This window comes from Triticum dicoccoides, chromosome 7B (genome assembly GCF_002162155.2).
Source record: "Triticum dicoccoides isolate Atlit2015 ecotype Zavitan chromosome 7B, WEW_v2.0, whole genome shotgun sequence".
Taxonomy (NCBI): Eukaryota; Viridiplantae; Streptophyta; class Magnoliopsida; order Poales; family Poaceae; genus Triticum; species Triticum dicoccoides.
Window position 1 is genome coordinate 468115466 of NC_041393.1, and position 9117 is coordinate 468124582.

Genomic DNA, 9117 nt, shown 5'->3' on the forward strand with positions numbered 1-9117 from the left:
TCGTTTCTTCAACGTGATGACCACACAATAGACAATCAAGGTTGGATCCAATGTTATAATGCCTTCGTTTCAGCATGTTGCTTGTGTTGAGACGATCAGAATGAAGGAAATATGCCCTAGAGGCAATAATAAAGTTATTATTTATTTCCTCATATCATGATAAATGTTTATTATTCATGCTACAATTGTATTAACCGGAAACATGATACATGTGTGAATACATAGACAAACACATAGTCACTAGTATGCCTCTACTTGACTAGCTCATTAATCAAAGATGGTTATGTTTCCTGACCATAGACATGTGTTGTCATTTGATTAATGGGATCACATCATTAGAAGAATAATGTGATTGACATGACCCATTCCGTTAGCCTAGCACTTGATCGTTTAGTATACTGCTATTGCTTTCTTCATGACTTATACAAAGTTCCTACAACTATGAGATTGTGCAACTCCCGTTTACCGGAAGAACACTTTGTGTGCTACCAAACGTCACAACGTAACTGGGTGATTATAAAGGTGCTCTACAGGTGTTTCCGAAGGTACATGTTGAGTTGGCATAATTCGAGATTAGGATTTGTCACTCCGATCGTCGGAGAGGTATCTCTGGGCCCTCTCGGTAATACTCAACACCTAAGCCTTGCAAGCATGTAACTAATGAGTTAGTTATGAGATGACGTATTACGGAACGAGTAAAGAGACTTGCCGGTAACGAGATTGAACTAGGTATTGGATACCGACGATCAAATCTCGGGCAAGTAACATACCGATGACAAAGGGAACAAAGTATGATGTTATGCGGTTTGACCGATAAAGATCTTCGTAGAATATGTAGGAACCAATATGGGCATCCAGGTCCCGCTATTGGTTATTGCCCGAGAATGGTTTTAGGTCATGTCTACATAGTTCTTGAACCCGTAGGGTCCGCACGCTTAACGTTTCGATGACAGTTTTATTATGAGTTTATAAGTTTTGATGTACCGAAGTTTGTTCGGAGTCCCGGATGTGATCACGGACATGACGAGGAGTCTCGGAATGGTCGAGACATAAAGATTGATATATTGGACGACTATATTCGGACACCGGAAGTGTTCCGGGTGATTTCGGAGAAAACCGGAGTGCCGGAGGGGTTACCGGAACCCCCCGGGGAAGTATTGGGCCTTAGTGGGCCTGAGGGAAGAGAGAGGGCAGCAGCCCAGGAGGTGGCGCGCTCCCTCCCAAGGGGAGTCCGAATTGGACTAGGGGAGGGGGGCGCGGCCCCTCTTTCCCTCTCCCTCTCCCCCTCTTTCCTTCCCCCTTCCTCCTTCCTAGTTGGACTAGGAAAGGGGAGTCCTACTCCCAGTAGGAGGAGGACTCCCCCCTCCTTGGCGCGCCCCAAGGGCCGGCCGGCCTCCCCCCTTGCTCCTTTATATACGGGGGCAGGGGGGCACCCCAAAGACACACAAGTTGATCTACGGATCGTTCCTTAGCCGTGTGCGGTGCCCCCTTCCACCATATTCCACCTCGGTCATATCATCGCAAAGCTTAGGCGAAGCCCTGCGCCGGTAGAACATCAAGATCGTCACCACGCCGTCGTGCTGACGGAACTCTCCCTCGACACTCGGCTGGATCGGAGTTCGAGGGACGTCATCGAGCTGAACGTGTGCTGAACTCGGAGGCTCCGTACGTTCGGTGCTTGGATCGGTCGGATCATGAAGATGTACGACTACATCAACCGCGTTGTGCTAACGCTTCCGCTTACGGTCTACGAGGGTACGTAGACGAACACTCTCCCCTCTCGTTGCTATATCATCACCATGATCTTGCGTGTGCGTAGGAATTTTTTTGAAATTACTACGTTCCCCAACAGTGGCATCCGAGCCAGGTTTTATGCGTTGATGTTATATGCACGAGTAGAACACAAGTGAGTTGTGGACGATATAAGTCATACTGCCTACCAGCATGTCATACTTTGGTTCAGCGGTATTGTGAGATGAAGCGGCCCGGACCGACATTACGCGTACGCTTACGCGAGACTGGTTTCACCGTTACGAGCACTTGTGCTTAAAGGTGGCTGGCGGGTGTCTGTCTCTCTCACTTCAGTTGAACCGAGTGTGGCTACGCCCGGTCCTTGTGAAGGTTAAAACGGAGTCTATTTGACAAACTATCGTTGTGGTTTTGATGCGTAGGTAAGAACGGTTCTTGCTAAGCCCGTAGCAGTCACGTAAAATTTGCAACAACAAAGTAGAGGACGTCTAACTTGTTTTTGCAGGGCATGTTGTGATGTGATATGGTCAAGACGTGATGCTATATTTTATTATATGAGATGATCATGTTTTGTAACCGAAGTTATCGGCAACTGGCAGGAGCCATATGGTTGTCGCTTTATTGTATGAAATGCAAACGCCCTATAATTGCTTTACTTTATCACTAAGCGGTAGCAATAGTCGTAGAAGCAATAGATGGCGTAACGACAATGATGCTACGATGGAGATCAAGGTGTCGCGCCGGTGACGATGGTGATCACAAAGGTGCTTCGAAGATGGAGATCACAAGCACAAGATGATGATGGCCATATCATATCACTTATATTGATTGCATGTGATGTTTATCCTTTATGCATCTTATCTTGCTTTGTTTGACGGTAGCATTTTAAGATGATCTCTCACTAAAATTATCAAGAAGTGTTCTCCCTGAGTATGCACTGTTGCCAAAGTTCGTCGTGCCGAGATACCACATGATGATCGGGTGTGATAAGCTCTACGTCCATCTACAACGGGTGCAAGCCAGTTTTGCACACGCAGAATACTCAGGTTAAACTTGACGAGCCTAGCATATGCAGATATGGCCTCGGAACATAGAGACCGAAAGGTTGAGCGTGAATCATATAGTAGATATGATCAACATAGTGATGTTCACCATTGAAAACTACTCCATCTCACGTGATGATCGGTTATGGTTTAGTTGATTTGGATCACGTGATCACTTAGATGACTAGAGAGATGTTTGTCTAAGTGGGAGTTCTTAAGTAATATGATTAATTGAACTTAAATTTATCATGAACTTAGTACCTAATAGTATCTTGCTTGTTTATGTTTGTTTGTAGATAGATGGCTCGTGCTGTTGTTCCGTTGAATTTTAATGCGTTCCTTGAGAAAGCAAAGTTGAAAGATGATGGTAGCAATTACACGGACTGGGTCCGTAACCTGAGGATTATCCTCATTGCTGCACAGAAGAGTTACGTCCTGGAAGCACCGCTGGGTGCCAGGCCTGCTGCTGATGCAACTGACGACGTTAAGAACGTCTGGCAGAGCAAAGCCGATGACTACTCTATAGTTCAGTGTGCCATGCTTTACGGCTTGGAACCGGGTCTTCAACGACGTTTTGAACGTCATGGAGCATATGAGATGTTCCAGGAGTTGAAGTTAATATTTCAAGCAAATGCCCGGATTGAGAGATATGAAGTCTCCAATAAGTTCTACAGTTGCAAGATGGAGGAGAATAGTTCTGTCAGTGAACACATACTCAGAATGTCTGGGTATAACAATCACTTGATTCAACTGGGAGTTAATCTTCCTGATGATAGTGTCATTGACAGAATTCTCCAATCACTGCCACCAAGCTACAAGAGCTTTGTGATGAACTATAATATGCAAGGGATGAACAAGACTATTCCCGAGCTCTTCGCGATGCTGAAAGCCGCGGAGGTAGAAATCAAGAAGGAGCATCAAGTGTTGATGGTCAATAAGACCACTAGTTTCAAGAAGAAGGGCAAAGGGAAGAAAAAGGGGAACTTCAAGAATAACGGCAAGCAAGTTTCTGCTCAAGAGAAGAAACCCAAGTCTGGACCTAAGCCTGAAACTGAGTGCTTCTACTGCAAGCAGACTGGACACTGGAAGCGGAACTGCCCCAAGTATTTGGCAGATAAGAAGGATGGCAAAGTGAGCAAAGGTATATGTGATATACATGTTATTGATGTGTACCTAACTAGAGCTCGTAGTAGCACCTGGGTATTTGATACTGGTTCTGTTGCTAATATTTGCAACTCGAAACAAGGACTACGGAATAAGCGAGCACTGGCCAAGGACGAGGTGACGATGCGCGTGGGAAACGGTTCCAAAGTCGATGTGATCGCGGTCGGCACGCTACCTCTACATCTACCTTCGAGATTAGTTTTAGACCTGAATAATTGTTATTTGGTGCCAGCGTTGAGCATGAACATTATATCTGGATCTTGTTTGATGTGAGACGATTATTCATTTAAATCAGAGAATAATGGTTGTTCTATTTATATGAGTAATATCTTTTATGGTCATGCACCCTTGAAGAGTGGTCTGTTTTTATTAAATCTCGATAGTAGTGATACACATATTCATAATGTTGAAGCCAAAAGATGCAGAGTTGATAATGATAGTGCAACTTATTTGTGGCACTGCCGTTTAGGTCATATCGGTGTAAAACGCATGAAGAAACTCCATACTGATGTACTTCTGGAATCACTTGATTATGAATCACTTGGTACTTGCGAACCATGCCTCATGGGCAAGATGACTAAAACACCGTTCTCCGGAACTATGGAGAGAGCAACAGATTTGTTGGAAATCATACATACAGATGTATGTGGACCGATGAATGTTGAGGCTCGTGGCGGATATCGTTATTTTCTCACCTTCACAGATGATTTGAGCAGATATGGGTATATCTACTTAATGAAGCACAAATCTGAAACATTTGAAAAGTTCAAAGAATTTCAGAGTGAAGTGGAAAATCATCGTAACAAGAAAATAAAGTTTCTACGATCTGATCGTGGAGGAGAATATTTGAGTTACGAGTTTGGTTTACATTTGAAACAATGCGGAATAGTTTCGCAACTCACACCACCTGGAACACCACAACGAAATGGTGTGTCCGAACGTCGTAATCGTACTTTACTTGATATGGTGCGATCTATGATGTCTCTTACCGATTTACCGCTATCGTTTTGGGGTTATGCTTTAGAGACGGCCGCATTCACGTTAAATAGGGCACCATCTAAATCCGTTGAAACAACGCCTTATGAACTATGGTTTAGCAAGAAACCAAAGTTGTCGTTTCTTAAAGTTTGGGGCTGCGATGCTTATGTGAAGAAACTTCAACCAGATAAGCTCGAACCCAAATCGGAGAAATGTGTCTTCATAGGATACCCAAAAGAGACTGTTGGGTACACCTTCTATCACATATCCGAAGGCAAGACATTCGTTGCTAAGAATGGATCATTTCTAGAGAAGGAGTTTCTCTCGAAAGAAGTGAGTGGGAAGAAAGTAGAACTTGATGAGATAACTGTATCTACTCCCTTATTGGAAAGTAGTTCATCACGAGAACCGGTTCCTGTGACGACTACACCAATTAGTGAGGAAGCTAATGATATTGATCATGAAACTTCAGATCAAGTTTCTACTGAACCTCGTAGGTCTACCAGAGTAAGATCCGCACCAGAGTGGTACGGTAATCCTATTCTGGAAGTCATGTTACTTGACCATGATGAACCTACGAACTATGAGGAAGCGATGATGAGCCCAGATTCCGCAAAATGGCTAGAGGCCATGAAATCTGAGATGGGATCCATGTATGAAAACAAAGTATGGACTTTGGTTGACTTGCCCGATGATCGGCAAGCCATTGAGAATAAATGGATTTTTAAGAAGAAGACTGACGCTGATGGTAATGTTACTGTCTATAAAGCTCGACTTGTTGCGAAAGGTTTTTGACAAGTTCAAGGGGTTGACTATGATGAGACTTTCTCACCCGTAGCGATGCTTAAGTCTGTCCGAATCATGTTGGCTATTGCTGCATTTCATGATTATGAAATTTGGCAAATGGATGTCAAGACTGCATTCTTGAATGGATTTCTAGAAGAAGAGTTGTATATGATGCAGCCGGAAGGTTTTTTGATCCAAAAGGTGCTGACAAAGTGTGCAAGCTCCAGCGTTCCATTTATGGACTGGTGCAAGCATCTCGGAGTTGGAATAAACGCTTTGATAGTGTGATCAAAGCATATGGTTTTATATAGACTTTTGGAGAAGCCTGTATTTACAAGAAAGTGAGTGGGAGCTCTGTAGCATTTCTAGTTTTATATGTTGATGACATATTATTAATTGGAAATGATATAGAATTTCTGGATAGCATAAAAGGATACTTGAATAAAAGTTTTTCAATGAAAGACCTCGGGGAAGCTGCTTACATATTGGGCATCAAGATCTATAGAGATAGATCAAGACGCTTAATAGGACTTTCACAAAGCACATACCTTGACAAAATTTTGAAAAAGTTCAAAATGGATCAGACAAAGAAAGGATTCTTGCCTGTACTACAAGGTGTGAAGTTGAGTCAAACTCAATGCCCGACCACAGCAGAAGATAGAGAGAAAATGAAAAATGTTCCCTATGCTTCAGCCATAGGCTCTATCATGTATGCAATGCTGTGTACCAGACCTGACGTATGCTTAGCAATAAGTTTGGCAGGAAGGTACCAAAGTAATCCAGGAGTGGATCACTGGACAACGGTCAAGAACATCCTGAAATACCTGAAAAGGACTAAGGATATGTTTCTCGTATATGGAGGTGACAAAGAGCTAGTCGTAAATGGTTACGTCGATGCAAGCTTTGACACTGATCCGGACGATTCTAAATCGCAAAACGGATACGTGTTTTTATTAAACGGTGGAGCTGTAAGTTGGTGCAGTTCTAAACAAAGCGTCGTGGCGGGATCTACATGTGAAGCGGAGTATATAGCTGCTTCTGAAGCAGCAAATGAAGGAGTCTGGATGAAGGAGTTCATTTCCGATCTAGGTGTCATACCTAGTGCATCGGGACCAATGAAGATCTTCTGTGACAATAATGGTGCCATTGCCTTGGCAAAGGAATCCAGATTTCACAAGAGGACCAAGCACATCAAGAGACGCTTCAATTCCATTCGGGACCAAGTCCAAGTGGGAGACATAGAGATTTGCAAGATACATACGGATCTGAATGTTGCAGACCCGTTTACTAAGCCTCTCTCACGAGCAAAACATGATCAGCACCAAGACTCCATGGGTGTTAGAATCATTACTATGTAATCTAGATTATTGACTCTAGTGCAAGTGGGAGACTGAAGGAAATATGCCCTAGAGGCAATAATAAAGTTATTATTTATTTCCTCATATCATGATAAATGTTTATTATTCATGCTAGAATTGTATTAACCGAAAACATGATACATGTGTGAATACATAGAGAAACACATAGTCACTAGTATGCCTCTACTTGACTAGCTCATTAATCAAAGATGGTTATGTTTCCTGACCATAGACATGTGTTGTCATTTGATTAATGGGATCACATCATTAGAAGAATAATGTGATTGACATGACCCATTCCGTTAGCCTAGCACTTGATCGTTTAGTATACTGCTATTGCTTTCTTCATGACTTATACAAAGTTCCTACAACTATGAGATTGTGCAACTCCCATTTACCGGAAGAACACTTTGTGTGCTACCAAACGTCACAACGTAACTGGGTGATTATAAAGGTGCTCTACAGGTGTTTCCGAAGGTACATGTTGAGTTGGCATAATTCGAGATTAGGATTTGTCACTCCGATCGTCGGAGAGGTATCTCTGGGCCCTCTCGGTAATACTCATCACCTAAGACTTGCAAGCATGTAACTAATGAGTTAGTTATGAGATGACGTATTACGGAACGAGTAAAGAGACTTGCCGGTAACGAGATTGAACTAGGTATTGGATACCGACGATCAAATCTCGGGCAAGTAACATACCGATGACAAAGGGAACAAAGTATGATGTTATGCGGTTTGACCGATAAAGATCTTCGTAGAATATGTAGGAACCAATATGAGCATCCAGGTCCCGCTATTGGTTATTGACCGAGAATGGTTTTAGGTCATGTCTACATAGTTCTTGAACCCGTAGGGTCCGCACGCTTAACGTTTCGATGACAGTTTTATTATGAGTTTATAAGTTTTGATGTACCGAAGTTTGTTCGGAGTCCCGGATGTGATCACGGACATGACGAGGAGTCTAGGAATGGTCGAGACATAAAGATTGATATATTGGACGACTATATTCGGACACCGGAAGTGTTCCGGGTGATTTCGGAGAAAACCGGAGTGCCGGAGGGGTTACCGGAACCCCCCGGGGAAGTATTGGGCCTTAGTGGGCCTGAGGGAAGAGAGAGGGCAGCAGCCCAGGAGGTGGCGCGCCCCCTCCCAAGGGGAGTCCGAATTGGACTAGGGGAGGGGGGCGCGGCCCCTCTTTCCCTCTCCCTCTCCCCCTCTTTCCTCCCCCCTTCCTCCTTCCTAGTTGGACTAGGAAAGGGGAGTCCTACTCCCAGTAGGAGGAGGACTCCCCCCTCCTTGGCGCGCCCCAAGGGCCGGCCGGCCTCCCCCCTTGCTCCTTTATATACGGGGGCAGGGGGCACCCCAAAGACACACAAGTTGATCTACGGATCGTTCCTTAGCCGTGTGCGGTGCCCCCTTCCACCATATTCCACCTCGGTCATATCGTCGCGAAGCTTAGGCGAAGCCCTGCGCCGGTAGAACATCAAGATCGTCACCACACCGTCGTGCTGACGGAACTCTCCCTCGACACTCGGCTGGATCGGAGTTCGAGGGACGTCATCGAGCTGAACGTGTGCTGAACTCGGAGGCTCCGTACGTTCGGTGCTTGGATCGGTCGGATCGTGAAGACGTACGACTACATCAACCGCGTTGTGCTAACGCTTCCGCTTACAGTCTATGAGGGTACGTAGACGAACACTCTCCCCTCTCGTTGCTATATCATCACCATGATCTTGCGTGTGCGTAGGAATTTTTTTGAAATTACTACGTTCCCCAACACAGAAAGCAGGAACCAACCAAAGACTTTGATTTTCGGGGTGCACTTGGTGCACCAGAGCCACTGATAAGCCACATGAGCCACCATGTCATGAAAGAAAAACTGGTAGTATGCGGCAGTTTTGAAGATAGTGGCCCCCCAGCAATAGGCCCAAACATCCTCATGATCATCAAGGGATATATCCGCAACATCAAGCTGTAGAAGCTTTAGCTCATCATGGGCTTGTACGGACAGGGGGAGCTGAAAGGTTTCATGCAGG